This window comes from Grus americana, chromosome 1 (genome assembly GCF_028858705.1).
Source record: "Grus americana isolate bGruAme1 chromosome 1, bGruAme1.mat, whole genome shotgun sequence".
Classification (NCBI taxonomy): domain Eukaryota; kingdom Metazoa; phylum Chordata; class Aves; order Gruiformes; family Gruidae; genus Grus; species Grus americana.
In genome coordinates this window covers 104,109,104-104,126,894 of record NC_072852.1, presented here as the reverse complement: position 1 = coordinate 104,126,894, position 17,791 = coordinate 104,109,104, and the positions used below count along the sequence as shown (strand labels likewise).

General features: G+C 38.8%; 1 protein-coding gene across 5 annotated transcripts in view; it reads left to right on the top strand.

Moving 5' to 3' along the window:
- The window catches only part of CADM2 (cell adhesion molecule 2), a 687,808-nt gene that overhangs the window by 584,729 nt on the left and 85,288 nt on the right, over nucleotides 1–17,791 (top strand). The gene's annotated exons all lie outside the window — the stretch shown is intronic.

Sequence of the window (17,791 nt, the reverse complement as noted above, 5' to 3'; positions counted from 1 at the left end):
TATATAGTGTTATATGGTGTGGTGATATACAGCTTTAGAATGGTCTTGAAAATGATCATGCAATAATATTTTGTTTCTAGAAAAGGTGCAAATGACATACAAAAAATCATGTCATTTAGGGCTGAATTTCTCCCTGCTGTAACTTTAGTGACTTTATAGAATTGCTTAATGTTGGAACCTGAAGGCAGATTTAGGTCAAGTCAGGCATTTAAGTCCAAAATTTCTATTTTGGAAAGCTCTTTTGAGTTTAGTCTAGCATCATTTAAACTCCATAAGTACTTTTCTTTTTTATATTATATTCGTGTATCATATTAAAGAAACTTCCATCCAAATCTTGACTGGGCTGAGCAAGTCAGCATCTAGATCATGCTTCTACCCTGCTTGGGACCGGTACACTGGGGGTCCGTCCAATTAGTCTTATGTGATGCTCAATGCAGTTGGTCTTCTGGGTACCTGTGTACTTCTGAAGTAATAGGTGTTTCTGAGATAGATACCTCTGTAGGTAACTCACAAAAATCAATTGCAAACCATCTCTTTTATAATATAGTTGAAGGAGAAGGAATTATCCATTTACCTAACAGCCTTTGAGCATTCCCCTCGGTATCAGGAGGTACAGTCTGTTTCCCCACTATTTTCGAATTCAGCAGAAGATGTGCAAGTTCTTAATTTTAGGAAAGAGGTCAGCCCTGATTGCCCTGAGTGCACTGTTAGCTAGGTGACATTTAGGATTTTCCCTATCTCAGTGTTTTCCTCATGACTTAACAGGTGACAGCTACATGCCAAGTCCTCTGTTTGGCATATAGACTTCAGGCTTCCTTGCCCCAGGTGCTTGATTTTCACTATTCATCTAACACTCACTGTAGAGATAAAGATTTTGAAGTAAGTGGGTCATTATGTATTCTTATATTTTTAATTACCTGTTGTTTGTTGCTGGAGGAGGAGCGCAGTTTGGCCCTTCACATTTGGAGTCTTTAAATAATAAGATAGTTTGGAGGTTATGGGGTGATTTCTTTTTGTTGTTTTTAGTGTTGTGAGAGAGATAGCTGGATGATTTGACAGATGGATGTAATCAGTAGTCAGGGGGAAAGGGGGAACAGGTATATAGTCCTCCAATGATACCACCTGCCTCTGAGTATTACAAGAAGGAGGCATGATGCTTTTCAGTTTCTGAGTGCACGGGAATCATTGCAACTATCTTTAAACATGTGCACAGTAGATATTTGCATCTGAGCTGCTCACTTGGGAAAGGAAATGCTTCCCTTTGCATTTGGTGGAGAGACTTAGGCACTATTATGACATGACTGGTCTGATCTACATTAGACAACTACACAAGAGCGAGCCAGACAAGATCATATGTCTGCTACTTTCTCTCCAGTAACTACATGGAGTTTAGGCAGTAAATTCAGTCAGATATCTACTGCTGTATTTTGGGATACCAAATATAGATGTCTAAATATAGACATTTATATCAAATTTTATATCTATGTTTAATCTTGGTCAGATGCATCTTGCTCTTTGTCTACAGCTTACAACCACATTATCGTAATCTTCACTGAAAAGATGCTAACATTTTTTTCACATGGCAAAGATGTTAGACTCTATTAAAAAAAGAGACAATCGTCTCACATATTAGATTTTCCTTTAGACCCCTGTATTTGTTAGTAATTTCTGAAGGCAGTAAAAAACTATAAAGGTGGTATGTCTTAGCTTGACATACACAATATTTTCTATTTGGTACACTAAATATTGTAGATATTTTTTATATGTTATCATTAAGAGACACTAGTTAAAACATAATAATTAATATGGAGCTTCAATTGAGGGGTTTACTGATTTATTTATTTTTTAAATGAAGCTCAGTTGCATCCTTAATGGATTCACATGGAAACCTTACATGTGGTTTTGAAAGGGCAGCCAAATAAAAACTCCACACCATAGAATTATCAAGGCAGGGCACCTGTATGTGGTAGCCTTTGGGGCACAAATATTTTGCCAATAAATGCACCTCTAATTGTCCATGCCACAAGAACTGCCAACATCGGCCACTCTGTATTGCTTCATTAGGTCAATCTTTCATGGCGCAGAGCCAGTAATAAATAGGCATCCTCCTGGGAGCAGTTTGCAGTTGCTTAGCATGAGAAACAGTAATGTCATGCTCCCAACCTACGTTATGATTGTAGAGAGAGAGAAATGGGAGAGGTCCACAGAGCCCAAATATGTCAGTGTCACAAGATAAGTGATGAACTGTGGGCTTCAGGGAGAGCTCAGAGCCAGCCATGGTCCTTCATAGCCATTTACACACCATGAGTTAATTTCTATACACTGTCAACTTTATGCCACAGTTACAACAGTCTCCTTTGTTCCCTGCAGGCAGCAGTGAATCATATCAGTAAATGAAACCCTACTTATAGGTATATTTCTCTTGTACCCCAGAGCAATTTTCACAAATTTCAAAATGACATTCGAGATGAAAATGGAGAAAGAATGAAGCCAGGTTGTGGCTGTGGTGACATTCATGATTCTGATAGCTGTTGCAGAGTAATTCTTTCCCAAAAGGGAAAAGCAGAATGAGCCTAAAGCTAGAACGTACCTACCCCATCCTACATCTCATCACCAAGCCCCTCCTTGCAGGGATTCTGTCCCTCACACCATGTGCATCATGGCTACTCAGATACTATGTTTCAAATCTACAACACAGTCCTAAGGAAAAGCCCTACCTACCTTACTGTCTTGTAGCAAGGAATGAGAGGGAAGCCTTGCTCAGACCAACACCTTGGGGAAATCAGCTGCTGTCTGCATCTCCTGCTGAAACAGCATCCTCCAAAGATATAGCAGAGGGATGAGGAACAACTGTTCACTAGGTGTTAGAACTGGAAAACTAAGGCCCTGCTAACATTTCATAGTTTAGGGTATAAGATGACCGTGATTTTGGACAAGAGAAAAAATGGCCTTACGCAGTTGGATGCGTGCAATATCAATTGTCTTAAAGCATGAGATGGGCTGGAATTATCCCAGACTGAGGTTGCTAGTTGCTATGAATGTGTTCGTGTCACTAAACATTTCTGGTCTTGGTGCAGAGAGAGCGATGTTGGAACAGGAGTCCTGAGAGTGAGCTAAGGGGGAGAAGAGAAGTTGGTAAGATGGTGAGGGGAGGAGGCTTCCTCATATATTGCCTTCCAAAAGACCTGCCTCTTGTTTCCATATACAGCTATGGCTAAATCTATTGCTTCTGCGATCTAACATCAAAGAAAGACACTGAGGTGCTGCAGCTTGGCCAAAGAAGGGCAATGAAGCTGGTGAAGCTTCTAGAGAACTGGTCTTATGAGGAGCTGCTGAGGGAACTGGGGTTGTTTAGTCTGAAGAAAAGGAGGCTGAGGGGAGACCTTATCGCTCTCTACAGCTACCTGAAAGGAGGTTGTAGCCAAGTGGGTGTTGGTCTCTTCTTCCAAGTAATGAGTAACAGTACAAGAGGAAATGGCCTCAAGTTGCACCAGGGAAGGTTTAGATTGGATATTAGAAAAAAATTCTTCACCTGAAGGTTTATCAAGCACTGGAATAGGCTGCCCAGGAAAGTGGTTGAGTCACCATCCCGGCAGGTATTTAAATGACGTGTAGATGTGGTGCTTAGGGACATGGTTTAGTGGTTGGACTTGGCAGTGCTAGGTTAATGGTTGGACTTCATGATCTTAAAGGTCTTTTCCAACCAAAACGATTCCATGACTCTCTCTAAAAAAAATCAAGTTACAATTATAGATATAGACCTCTGGATTTGGTGATGTTCTGGTCCAGTTTGTGTAGCACTTAGGGCACCAGTTATAAACGACAGTGGAAGGCTGATATTTGGAATATTGTATGCATAAAGATATGACATTTTCAATTAAAATTTTGTTAGTGGAAAGGAAAAAAAAGGAAATATATTCATCAGTTTACCAGAGAGACTGTTTTTAAACAGACCTTATAAACAAAACTCACTATAAAAACATAACCTGTTATCTGTAATATTTTAAGGGAACTTGAGATAGCATTTGTGAAGATTGTTGTCTGATTGATCGATGCCCAGTTGGTAGATCAAATTTAAGAGTTTTCTTTTGGAAAAATTCTAGGAGGTGTGTTTGTGTCAGCTTTGTCTTTTCTTATGCAAGACTCAGTTGTTGGTTTGTTCACCCTATTGACAATTTTACTAATAGTGATGTCCAGGGTTTGTTTTATTTAACTGTAGGTAAAAAAGTATTTAGCCATTTCTCTGCATAACTTAGGTCAAGATGTCCTGTAGTTGGCATCACTGTTCAATAGCATTCCTCTTTTGGAGATATTATTGTATAGTTTCAAACCAAATTGAAGCTAATTTCTCATCTCTTCAATCCTTAGAGCTATTTTGTCTTTTCCAATATTTTTGGCTGGATCCCTGGACAGTTGTCAGGCTATACCATTTTAGTAAATGAACTTGCTTAATATGTCTGTAAGGTGTCATGGATCTTTTTAATTTATTTCTTTTTTGCCATAATATAGTTTTACCTAGGCTTTGTTCATTTTCCAAAGAAGAAAATGTAATTAAGCTTCAGAAATCATAGACATCCTTTTTATGAACTTACATGCAATGTCTAGACTTTTCTGAAGTCATACTGCCTGACAATATTTTGAATATTTTAAAATAAACAAAAGAAAGCTGTAAAAAATAAAAACCAAAGAAGAAAAATGATCATTTATAGTCATATGTATTTAGAAAAGATTTTAAAAGCCAACATTTTCTTCTTGCAAGTTGTACCTTCTACGCACTGTTGTGTCTTAACAATATAGTCTAGTGACTCAAAACTGACCCAAAAGTGAACTCAAAAACTGCCCCATAAAGAAAGAAAGGTTCAGTATTTAATAGTCTTAGTCAGTGCTCTCACCAATTTCATGCATGAAATATGGGGGGTTTTTTAAGTCAGTGTCATTTCAGCAGAAAGAATGTCAAAATGTAATGGAATAATTAGGGCGCAGGAAACAGAGTTGGCCATCTCCTGTGCACTTTCAAGAAATGTCTTTCCATTCCATGCAGCTCCGGGGAATCACAGTGTAGTTGGTTGACTAATGTAAAGTGAATATTTGGCCTTTTTTGAAATAAATAGGAAAGATTTTTATTTCAAGAGAACGTTCATATATGTATCCTTCATTAGAATAGCATTATTTGTAAGGTAATGAAAAAGTTATAGAGAAAAGCACAATCAGTAATAAACATTAATATTATATTTACCCAGAATTATAAAGTAAAGTCAAATATTTTAATATCAGAAAAATTTGTCACATGTAATGAGGGCACACGAAATAATTAGCTTGCACTGTAAAGTTATTGTAAACTATGTATATGGTATCACCACAGAAAGTTCTGTCTTTTCTAGTATCTAAAGAAGACTCAAGTGAGACAAACATTTTGCAAAGGCTGATGGAAACAAATACTAATAATAACAGAGAAATATGCAGCACCATTCTGTCAGTGACCCCAGCGAGTGGCTGTTTTATTTGAGAAGGACCTGACACCTTCACCTGAAGGACCTAGGTGAAAAGAGAAAACTTCGTTAAGAGAGTTAACCAGGATTCAGTCACTTGAAAGCAGTGGAGCCTGACTCAAACTACCTCGTTTAGTCTAATGTCAGCCCCAAGTCCTTCTCAGCTTAGATGTTGGATTTTTCCTCTGTCCTTGCTGAATTTCCCTGCCTCCCATGAGGGAGGGACCTGTTGGCCCATTCCTCCAGCCTGCGGAGGCCCCTCTGAATAGTGGCCCTCCCTACAACTATACTCAGTACAGCCAAAGTTTGGTGTAAACAACCAACTCAATGAGAACACATTCCACTGCCTCAGCCAGGTCTTTGATATTGAACAGTTCAACAGGACAGAACCCAGGGTAGACTCCTGAAGAAGTCTGCTTGTAACCAACCACTAGGTACAGTGTCCCCTCAACTCAACCAGTTTTTCACCCATTGAGCAGTACACACATCCAGGACAATGGTAACATCCCAGCCTAGATACAAAGAATACCATTGGAGACAGTAACTGAAGACTTGCTAAAGTCAAGGTAAACAACATACACTGTCGTCTTCATCTGCATATCCTGTCATTTATTCAGTTTTCACATGTTTGGTATTTAAAAAAATTATAGAAACATTTATTTCATGAATTGTTTTGTCCTAGGCTCAAGGATAAAATGTATTATAAAGAAAAGAGAAGAAAATCTCTTCCTTCCTCTGAATAGTTACCTTAGTTCAAACTAATTCAAAGTGGAAAGACCTCTGAACCTAAGGAAGGTATTTTGAGAAATGCTAGAAGGGACACACTTGGATTTTCTGACTTTCATTATATGATGAGAACATCATAATACTTTGCTTCCTGAAAACTTGGCATTATGGGCAGGATATAGTCTTTGAAGAGGATTCCTGACTCCTCCAGTGGGATAGTAATTATGAATGATAGCTATGAATGATCTGTACGACTCAGGTCTTATTTGATGCATGCCCTCAGAACACAGAATTAAAATAATTTCTTCATAGGTGTTCATATGTTTCTTCCCCATAGTACCTGAGAACGTGGCAAATATTTAAATGTTTGTTTTTATCACACCCGTGGACAATTAGGATATTCAGTTGCCTCAAATTTATGGCTGGAAACTGAAGCAGAAAAAAATCCTAAGATCCAAATTGACAAATAGATCGCGTATATTTTATGTCTAACATTGAACACAGTCCCCATTTTCCCGAGTATTTGACGTGACATAGCATCACACTCAGAAGATAGCTCATCATTGCTTTGAATTGTAACACTGAGTTCTTAGCACATCAGCAAATCTATGCTCAAGAATCTGAAATCAGAAACTAGCAGAGAAAATAGTGGAAACCCACTTGACATTCAGCTGTTAACATTTTGGTGTAAGTAGTTTGCCAATATTGCTTTGAAACTACATCATAATGGCAGGCTTAGATTCTGAATCATTAGTCTAACGGCCAGCTTTTTGTCCATGTACAATTCTCTTTCCTACTTTGACATGATACGCTTCCCAGCTTCTCTAGCAGGTGAGATGAAGGTTCTGTAAGAAATTATCTCATTTTCTGCATAGATTTTATTCACTGCAGAACACTGTCGGGATTGTGCCATGAATACCTAGCAGCCTAGAAAGGAATGCTAGTGTCAACTCCGCCTGTATGAATTGTCATAATGAATCTGGAAAAGCATGCATGTTTCTGTGTTCATAAATCACCTTGCAGAATGAATCCACAGCCCAAGCTAGATGTTTAGGCAATATCAATAAATATTAATGATTTGGAAAAATGGATAAATTTGTCCATATTAAGGATGAAATATTATTCTAGCAAAATATGAATGTGGTATTAAAGTATTTCTCCCTTAAGCTTCATACATAGTTGTCTGTCAGAAATCCTGAATTGTAAGATGCTATTTCCAAGTTTCTCTAGGAAGGACCACCTACAACTGAAATCAAGTAGGTGAAAAGAAAGAAGAACAGTTAGATACTGGAGTTCCACTGGTTTATGTTTAGATCTGGACAGTCTTTGTCTTAAGCAGAAAGATGGATGGTTTTGAATTTTGAATTTTGTCGTAACTGCACGTAACAAACAGGGACACTCACTGGCCTCCTTCGCCTTGATCCAGGAACTAGCATTCACCTCTAATACATCTCAGTAACTGAAATATCTCTTTTAACCAGATTTATGCCTTCTGAGCACTCTGAGTTTACAGTTAAGTTTCCAGGGGCACATGTCACGCACAGCTTTGGGCAAGATTCTGTAAATACATTCTTGAATAAATGCTTATGTATATAGGACAGAGTATTGTGTCTGTGGGTGTGGGCTCAGACAAAGGTAAGAGCCCCTCCTCGCAGTTCTCAGTCCTGTGTTCTTTGTCCATGGGCAACAGCTCTCAGGATCACTCAGGCTCTCCTATTCCTGTCTTTTGCCTCACTCTCTGTCCATTCCAAGTTGTCTTTCTTTGAACTTGCCTTGTTCAGCAATTTGATAGAGCCTGTCTCCTACAAATACAGTAGGTATCTCTGTCCTGTCTGTCTCTTCTGCCCTGTTCTAGTTTCTTGAAAAGTTTCTTCTTTTTTTTTTTTTTTTTAAACAGTGTTTTTTCATCTTTGTATCTTTATCCTTTTTATGCTTTCTCTATATTCTTTTCTGTTTGGAGAAGTGCGAACTTCTGTTTCTCTAAGAGGAACTGATTATATTTAAGTAGGTGATTATTAACTCAAAAACAACCTACTGTTAACTTGATCTGGTGGAATATAACACATGTCAGCTAATGTTACTCATTCTGTATCCCATGGTTATTGTCAACCACAGAGAAATTTTTATCATCAGCCACACTTGTAAGTTAAGCATCTAGTTTCTCCACCTGTATAGGCAGCAGTGTATATATAGAGAAAGCTTTATCAGTATTAAACACTACATTTCGAGACTTTCAGTCAGGAAGGTACAGAAAAAAAAAATATATCATGTGCAACACAGACTGATCACATAGCGTGTGATAGAAGTTTTGTAGATTGGAATATACATAACTTATTAATGGTGAACCTTTTCAGTATACAAACTCTATGCCCAGTTTATTTTTAAAACAATTCTAATTAATAGTCCCTTGTGCCAGCCCAGATCTCTGTTGAAGCTGAACTTGGCAACATTTGCCAGTACTTTGCCATTGCTGCTGTAATTGCTTTCTTTGGATAGTTGACCAATTTTCAAATTATTGTCATTTTGAAGGAGTTCATCCTAATGATATCTCCTGCCTTGATTTAGTAGGCATGTCTTATATGCTATGTTGAATGAGTGCTCATTTTCAGTAAAATGTTCTAAAATTTTATCATGACTATCACATGAATTGTAGAAAAAAATCTGCCTAGTGAAACTTCCCAGATAGGTAGTTTGTCTTTGCAAGAAAAAGCCAATTATTTTAAAGAATTATGTAAATATTCAGCTTGTAACCTTCTACACCAGTATTTCATTGACATTACACCTCCACTGTGGAATTATGCTGTGATGTAGTAGATAACATATTAAGAAGCAGGTAACATTTTTGCTGAGATACAGCATGTATATTTAATAGATTAAATTTCAGTTTGTGTTAAACATCCTGGCTGTCTAGGAGGTTGTATCTTCTTTTCGCAGCTGGGATCTTCTAAGCTTTTTTTTTTTTTTTCTTTCAGTATTTTGCAGAGAGTAGGGAAATTGGTGTTATAAAAAGTGTGACACAAAAAGAAACAGGTGGGAGCATTAGTGCCTGTCTGAAAATTACACTTTACAATAAAGTCTCCTGCAGTGCTTAAGAACTTCCCCTTTAGTGTTCTGTAAAATGATCACATTGCCTAATAGGCTCAATTCAATAATTGCTTTTCTTCCTTTTTAAGTGTCCCTTTTCTTCAGTGTTTACACATAAAATGGCGCACAAAGTACAGTGTGAAAAACAACTAAATGCAGCATTTTTAGTGCTCATTAAATCCATTTTGCATGTGTATGCCTTTTGAAATAATTCTTTTCCTTTCTCTCAGGTGGGAACACATTCTAAAATAAAAAAGGCCCATGAAATAGAATAATAGATAAAATACAGCATGGGTAATTCTAATTGAGTACTGGACTGGAAGTTAAAGCATGAGAAAAAAGTTTTGGAAGAGGATATGATCCTCAGTTTTTAAATACTTCACTTTCCATAGATAAGAGATTAGGTACACTTACAGGTAAAATTACAGCAGCGTTGAATCAACCATTAGCAGTAGAACACAAGATGACACATTAGTATAACTCCCTTCAGTGCAAATCATGCTCACAATGCTTGCTCTGTTACACAATTACAGAAACAAAATTTGTTCCCTGTATAGCAGATGTCATCTGGAACACCCAGAGTCATGGAGAACACCAGCTCATTGCATATCTGCATGTTTACCCTACATTTATAGCAGCATAGTAGCCTGAGAACATGTACATGCCATAAGCTAGCAGGGTAAAACACTATCCTTCTAAAGGAAAAAAAGTGTGTATTTATAGAACAGCATAAGGAGTGCACCTCAAAATCAAATTAGGATTTAATTTTTTTTTTTAATTTCTTCTTTGTATTTGGTGTCCTTTCATTGGAAAACTTGCATCTCCTCTTCCAAAGACGTAACCTCTCTTTATGAAGTCAAACATTGATTTTAGAATTACTACTTTTTTCCCTGTTGAGAATAATTTGTATTGTTCCTTTCTCCACTGTTACTTTACCTTTTTTCAGTTCATTATTTTCAATACAAAAATGACTTCCCTAGCTTTCCGGGTCTATGTTAGATATATTTTTTCTTAAATTACAATTATCTTCTTTTTTTTTTTTTTTCTTCCGTATTTTTAAAGCACCCAAAACAGGGAGAAGCAGGTTTCTGTGACTTGGGCTTTTATACATCAATTCTGTACATTTACTACGATTTCAGGCTCTTGGGGTGCAGAACTCAAAGTCAGAGTGTAACCTTTTCTGAAATCAATGAATTGCTATGGAGGTGTAGGTATTGGACTGTTCACCAGTCATTGCAAAGTTGAAGCTTATGCATAATTAATGTCCAAATGAGGTGCAGAAAATGAACACTGGAAGAAAGGGTTTAACTGACAAACTCAAATGCAACCTTCTGTATGATCGTCCTTCTCCAGAATCATAAATTCTCAGTCAGTGTGCAAATTTTATAAGGGAGTATGAACGGAGTGAGTATGGGAGGATAACAACGCAGTCGGGTCTGTTGGCATACTTCTGGAATGGCTGTCATATTTGAAAGGCAAAGCCACAAGTGAGTTGTGGGGGGTTTTTAAGTAAGCACTGAAGGCTGTCCCTGCATTGTTGCTACTTAATACTGCGCTAGTATTCGTACTGCACTTGCACCAGAGACACCCATTCAGTGCTCGCTTACATCATTCTCTCAAACTATATTGGAAATTTTCCTTTCCTTACAAAACTGAGACTCCTAGTCACTATTGGCAGCAGTTCTTTTTGCTACAGGATAACCCAAGAGAACTGTTTTGGAAGGTGATGAAATTATTCCACTGCACAACAAAGACATTTTGCCCTGTCACTGAATATGCAGTGACACCTGTTCACAAACCCATTGAATTTCCTAGTGTTGCGTGCATATATCATTTTTCTTTTTTCCATTGTGTTTTTGGAAGATGCTCTTTGCTCTGCTTTCCCTAGAGTTATTGCTGGGAAAAATCACTCGATACAGTTGTTTTCGGTTGCTCTGAGGGCGTACTATTCTGACATATATTTTGACAAATATGCCAAATGGGTGGCATATTTACAAATATATGGTATTTTTATGGATGAAAGGAAGTGCATATCTCTCCACACAAAGAACTTTGTGGCATTAGCCCAGCCAATTAAGCCACCTGCTAAGGGCTGGAAAACAAAGGTTAGAAAAATATCCAAACAACCTTTTTAGGTGTGAAAATGTAAGCTTAACACTACTCTCTTGTGTGTGAGCATAGCCCGAGAACAAATGGAGATGACAAGCTAAGTGGGATTGTGGTTCTGACAGGCATGGCAGGAAACAAGTATGGGAATGAATAAATTAACACCATTTATTATTAGTGTAAATTAAAAATCATTCATTGTTGGGTTTCAATAGTCTTAGTCTGCCTTTCTATTGCAAGGAAAATCTCAGAGATTTCTGAGATTTCTCAGACCTAAGTTTGGGTAGTTAAAATGAAATTTGCAGATTTGAGGATTAGTATTTAAAGTACCACTGTAACCTGTTTCCAAAACTTATAATACCTGAGGAAAGACTGAGTCTGTGATTTGTAGTCTTGCACAGGATGCAGAACTGCAAGGAGAAGAGAATGGCCAAGAAACTGTTACAGCTGCTTGCATGGTTTCTCCCTGATTTAAGAGCCTGCTATAAGCAGCTGAGGGGCTGAGCAGCCACACCAGGGCTCTTAAAGGTGGATAATGCAGTCAGGGAATGATCTAACTGGGAGACAGTGGTGAGTCTACTGGGTTTTGGCTGGTGGGGCTCTGAATAGAAAATTTCATCACAAATGTGGGAGCTGAGCTGCATGCATACCTGGTTTTGTGCATTATGCAGCAGAGGCTTTAGGGAACAGTCTTGTACAAAGGAAAAACAGCTCAGGTTATTCATTATCAAAATAATACAAAGAAGATGAGAGTATTTAGTGGTTATACACTGGAAAACAGAAAAAACGGCTAGTACTTAGTAAAGGATCCTGTAACTTTCTCCTGTGCATGGCCTTCCATGCTAACCTGGAGATGCCACAGCCTATCTGTGGTGGGTTGACCATGGCCAGCTGCCAGATGCCTGCCTGGCCGCTCTCACACTTCTCCTCCTCAACAGGATGTGAGTTGAGATGAAGATGGGGAGATCGCTTACCAATTGCTGTCATCACAGGCAAAACAGACTCAGCTCAGGGAAAATTAATTTATTGCCAGTTAAAATAGAGTTGGATGGTGAGAAACAAAGACAAAAACTGAAACACCTTCCCCAATCCCACCCCTTTCTCCCAGGTTCACCTTTGCATCTTCATTCCCATATCCTCTATCTCACTGCTCCAGGGGATGGGGAATGGGGGCTGCGCTCAGTCTGTAACAGCTCCTCTCTGCTGCTCCCTCCTCCTCACACTGCTCCAGAGTGGTCTCCTCCAGGCGCTGCAGGAGAACCCCTGCTCCAGAGCATGGACCACCTCCTCCTTCCCTCTCCTCGGGGTTCACACGGCTGTTTCTCACACTTTTCACCTCGCTGCCAGGCAGTGCTTTGCCCTTTCTTACCCAGGCTTTCCCTGGGGCACCGCCATGGTGGCTGTGGGGCCCAGCCATGCCCTGCGGTGGGTGGGTTGGAGCCAGCTGGAACCGGCTGTGCCCAGCACTGGGCAGCCCCGGCCCCTCCTCACAGAGGCCCCTGCAGCCCCTGACGGACCCTGGGCACCCACAGCCGGTACAGATACTCAGTGAGCTTGGGCACGGGCAGCTAAATCCTTGCAGAGGGCTACTGTGCAGGCACACACATGCACAAGATTTCTATAATGAACTTTATGGTATGGATTCACTTTTTAAAACACATGGCAGGTTTCCATAGATACATACACATTTCGTTGTTGTTTTGTTTTATTACTGCTTAGAAACACTATGTCGGTCACTTTTAAGCTGAAATTATTAAGATTTTAGCAAGGATTAAGAAGCGCTTGGTGGGGTGGACTGTGATACCCCCCACAGCAGGAGCAGGAGATGCAGCCACATGAGAGCTCACCCCAGAGCTGGGCGAGCTGACAGGATACGGGGGGGTGTGGCTCCTCAGGGGATGGTAGGAGGGAGGTAAGTGGGAGACAGATCAGTGTTTTTACTTACTATTGCTATTTAATTGTGATTTTTCAATTATTATTATTTTCTATTGCTCTGAAATATCTCTAGCCTATCTTCTTACCTTATACACACAATTTCTAGAATGCTCCAAATGGAGTCGGGGAGTGACAGTCCAAGGGAACTCTCAACACCGTCTCAGGTCTACATTCAGCTCGCTCTTTAAAATGTATTTACTTGCAGTTTGCACCTAGAGGCAAAAAACGAAGTCTAGACAATTATATGGTAATCAACATCAAAAAGGGGAACTACATAAAAACGAAGAATCTTGTTAAAAAGAAGCTAAAAGGGGCAGCTAAGAGAATTAAATCTTTCCAGGCAGCCTGAGGACTAAGTTAGAAAAGTAAATAAAGAGTTTAGAACCACATGTCAATACATATCACCTAGCAGAAATACTTGAGAAGGAGAAATTGGTGAGGCTAAACAGAAGAGAAAGCAGAGTAATAAAAATGGCGAAGCCATAATTTGAAAAGCTGAAGTTGTCCAAAGGAAAGAGATTTTAGCAGGTTAAATATGAAAATGTAGTAAGCCAAACCACCAAAAGAGGAAGAAAAAAATGTTTGAGGAGCAACTAGCAAATGGAATTGAAAGTAATAGTTAATCTTTCTTGAAATTTATGAGGAAGTGTACCAGTACATTTCTAGGATCAACTGAGGATCAAGGTATAAGGGGAAGCCAGATGAATTTGCTACATCCATATTTACTGTGGAAGAAACTGGATATGTTACAGACTGATTCCCTTTTTTCTGAGGTGCTCACCACCAAGACGTTCTTAAATGGACTGTGGAGGAGGTTATGGTGCAAACGGGCAAAAAGAGCAGTAGCAAGCCAGCAGGACCAGTTGGTTTCACTCCGGCATTCAAAGGAAGTTCAAGGATGAGACTGATGAATTATGAACAGTGACAGGAAACTTCATGCTTAAAACCACCTTGCTAACTCAGGACAACAGGGCTTCAGGAGAGATCCCAGAATGTCCAAGTCTGTAGAACTGACATCTGGGCTTCACAAATAGTAATAACTATAAAAAACCCTAGAATTAGCAGACATCTGAATAAAACCAAACTTTCTGGGGGGAAATCCCTTTTGCGAAGGGAAAATCCTGTCTCATAAACAAAATGGAGTTCCTTGAAGGGCACAGAAAATGTCTTGTGGTGGTCTACTTGATATACAGGGGAAATACTACGGATGTTTCCAAAACTGTAAATGGCAAAGAGATAGTTGTTGGGGATTATTGGTTCATTCTCTCTTCAAATAGAAATGTTTAAGGGTAAATTAAGCTAGTAAGAACCAGTTTTGTTGCAAAGCAAGGAAGTAATTTTTCATACAATGACTGGTAAACTTTGGGAATTGGTTGTCAATAGATATGGCAGATGGTAAAAATTTGTGGTAATTCAAGGGAAAACTGCACAAATTCATGGAAAGTAAAATCCTTAAGGTTTACAGAATATTTTTAAACTGTGCTTGGTGTCAGGAGTGCCTGAGATAGTTGTAGGTCAGAGGAGTGCTTGGGGAGGCAACAGCTGTGCTTGGCCTGTTCCCTAGACATCTGCTTATCCCTGGCAGTGGAGATAAGGCACTGGGCTAGCTGAACTTTTAGTCTGATCCAGTACAGCTGTTTCTGTGCTGTTAAGTGTTGAACGTAGACTCTCGTGGCTTGCTAGGACTAGATGCTAATGGAGCTGGATCCCATTGAGAGCTTGAGGATATCTCCCTTACAGTGCTAAAATTATTACCATGAAGGTACTAATGAATAATTTTCTGTGTGAGAGAAGTTTGTGTGAACTAAAGCACTCCCCTCTGTCTGGAGATAATGATACATTTGGGAGAAGGAAAGCAAACTCCTGTAGGTAAATAATGTTTGTCTCTTTTTTTTTTTTCCTTTATTGTATTGCTGTTTCGTAAGTTATTTTTAGATGTAAAAGAAGTTGACACAGACCACGGTATACGACTTAGCTCTGAAATATAAATAATCATAAGTTCCCAGCGTATTGTTATTAAGATTTCATTATATTATCTTGAAAGCATGAAGCATTTTATTATTTATTATGATCTAATACAGTGCACTTCAACATCAGCTTTTTTGACACTGGTGAAAAAATGTAACTGAGGTACAAATATTTTATGGTGTATCTCCATTCCTTTGGTGCTCCTATAACTGTTATAAATATCAACAAACATTTGGTTACTTGTTGAGAAGAATCCGTGATTCAACTTAAGATCTTAGAAATGTCATTGTTATGGCTAGTTATTGAAAATACCTTGTCTGGTGAAAAGAGGATATTCTGCTACATCTCCCAAACTTCATGATGTTCTTGCATGCATTGAAAGTCAAGAAGTGCATACCTTGGTTAATGAGGGTTGGTACTGAAGACTCTGTATAGACCTTGCTTGTGGCAGCACTGGTACTTTTATCAGCTCTTTGGGTGTTGTCACTGCACCTCAAATGCATGAAGGAATTTAAGTTTAATGAGGCTTCTCCTTGACTGTGCCTTACATCAACAGCAAATGATTTTAAGCAAGTAGTATTTGGACAAGCAAGTAACTGTGAATGAGATTTTCAACTGTTTCCTTGACGGAAAAAGAGGAAGTGAATCAGCCACTCTTCATTTTCCTCTGATTCTTGTGCCAGCAAGCATTTGACCTTAGCTTAAAAAGTGCAGCTGGTGTTTCTTAGATTGGATTTCTCAGCTTATTGTAATAACAGAGTTTCTTACGAGTGTTGGGACACAGCTCTTACTGAAAACAGTGTAAGTTAGTCATGTGGATATCCATCAGTGTCTCAGCCTAAAGTATCTAATCAGTCTAAAATCCTGACTTGTCAAAGGAAAAAAAAAAAGCTCATAATAATCTTTGCTCATTGATATACCCTTTGGGCCTCAACTAGCAGTGGGATATCATCAACAGACATAATGTCGATCAAGGAAAAAGAGAAAAGTGAACTGAAAATGCGATGTGACAGTAGTTACCTCCTGTTTCCTCTTTCTTGTAGTCTCCACCATTATCTCTACCTGTAGAGTTGCATGTGGCAGGCACTTCAGCATAGCCTAGGTAAGCCAAGCTAGTTTCAGAAAATGTACATTTTTTAATCCTATTATATGAAAATGTAAAACATTTAAAATAAGTGGTGGTGAATCTCTTTCTGCTGTTTTTTCTGTTATTTCTGATGAATCAGTATTTTCCCCAGTTCTTGTTGCTCTGGCTGGGGATACAGTATGCTTATAAACTTGTATGAAGGAACAATGTTATAAACAGATCTGAAGACATGCTGGTTGAGAAGATGTTATTTTCCTCTGGTCTATGAAATGCATAGCAACTAAGGTGTGCACATCCTATCATTATGCTTCGCTGCTGCTTTCCTATCCCCAGCAGTACTTCATTAACATTAGGAGCATAGTTCCTAGTTAATCCCAGTAATTTTCAGCAGCCATTCTGATGCATCCACTTGAGCACCATATTATCTTAATACTGCTGACATTTGCATGTCTTTGAAATACATTTTTTTTAAGATATTGTCCATTTAATCCACTGCTCTTTCTACCGTCCTTTGTTCTTATAGTCATGCTTTACTTACAGCTGATGAAAAAGAATAATCTACTAATTTCTCAATAGCTCTTAAAGGTTAAGAAGGAATCAGCAAGGTGTAAACAGCAGTATAAGAAACCCAAAGATTTAGCTGTTTGAACACAGACTACATAATTAGAAACCTATAGAACTAGAATTATAGTGAAACCAGGCCATTAAGATTTCTATGTTTAATCAACGATTTTTCATGTGAATGAAATTCTTCCATGCCATTTATCATCTCAGCTGTACTCTGACAGAAAAGAAAAAGCCCCTAGGAACAGCAATAAAACATTTAAGGAAGACATGACAATTATTCTCTATATTCACTTACCTGTATATAGTTTCTCCTCTCCTTTACCCCCCTCATCTTACCTGAGAGTGTAGGTCTTAGCCTATGAAGCTGAAACCAAAGGAATTTGTATTTCTAATTTGCACATCAATATATGGCACTGATCCCAGGAAGAACAGGGGAAGGGCATATATTACCGACATGCGCCAGTACTGATCCACAGTACTTCCAGCTCCAGAATTTAAAAGGAGCTTTCAGGCATCACTGTTTCTTTGCTTCATCATTTACCCATTCCTCTGACTGGAATAATGTCACTGTAGCCTTGAGTGGATCTCACGTCTTTCTCTGTGTGAGATTACCTGGCCATCAGTCTGAAGTTCGGGCTCTGCTGACTTTCCATTCTCTGGATGAGGTGGCGGCTTCATTGAGTCTGCCTTCCTTCTCTACCTGCAGCAGCAAGGCAGATGCATCTCATGGAGAAGGTCTCTCCCCCTTCAGCTTCTTGCACAATCTCCTAGAAGCAAGGTTGTCACTTGCCCTTAATTATTGATATGTCATTACAGATATCTTATCCGT